Below are 954 nucleotides of genomic sequence, written 5' to 3'. Positions count from 1 at the left end.
TAACTAAGTTCCCTACCCCCTTAGTAATACTTAGTTACTAAAGATTATAGAATAATATAAAACACCTACTAAGATATATAAATATTAAAATAATCTAAATAAGTTATAATAGATTATAAATAGTATATAACTAAATATTATAATACTTATAGGTAAAGCTATTAGAGATTAATAATATACCTCTAAAAAGTATAATAAACTACTAAGATTAATATAGAGATATCTCTATAGTTTATAATAACTAGTACTTTACTTTAGTAATCTAAATTATTCTATTAATAACTTTAAATTATTAATATTCTATAATACTAATTAGTTTAATTATAACAAAATAGATAAATTAATAGCTAACTATATAGTTATATATAGAGGAGTATTAATTACTTAGAAATTAATATTATAGTTATTTATAGTTATATTAACTTATAAAGCTAAATAGATAAATCTAATACTTAAAGGGAAAGTTTTACTATATATTATAGATCTCTTTAAAAAGATAAATATCTCTATTTAATTACCCCTCTAAGTATATATAAATTCTATAAATATCTTTAATAATTATCTATTAAGTAAATAGTTACTTAAACTATATTATATTAAGATACCTATATAGCGCAGTAGTGTGCGCCTAGTAGGCTTATACGTTACTTAAACGCATAGGTATCAGTTTAATCCTAACTATAGGAACCCCTTTTCCTCTCTTCTAATTAATTAAGGACCTACTATAAAAAGTAGGTCCCTCCCTCAAGGGACCTATATATATAGTAAGGTACTAATAGCCTCTAGCTAATTATTATATAGTATTATATATATATATTATCTACTTAATTATATATTATATAATATAGCCTAAGTTTTCTTCCTATAAAGGGTTTCTTAGTAGCATATTACCTAGTATTAAGTATTAGTATAGAGTATTAAGGCCTTAAGCCCTCTAGTATAGAGTGAATAGAG

Source organism: Colletotrichum gloeosporioides, assembly GCF_011800055.1.
Source record: "Colletotrichum gloeosporioides strain Lc1 chromosome Unknown consensus_60, whole genome shotgun sequence".
In the NCBI taxonomy this organism is placed as follows: Eukaryota; Fungi; Ascomycota; class Sordariomycetes; order Glomerellales; family Glomerellaceae; genus Colletotrichum; species Colletotrichum gloeosporioides.
Note: the sequence above shows the minus strand (reverse complement) of the source record.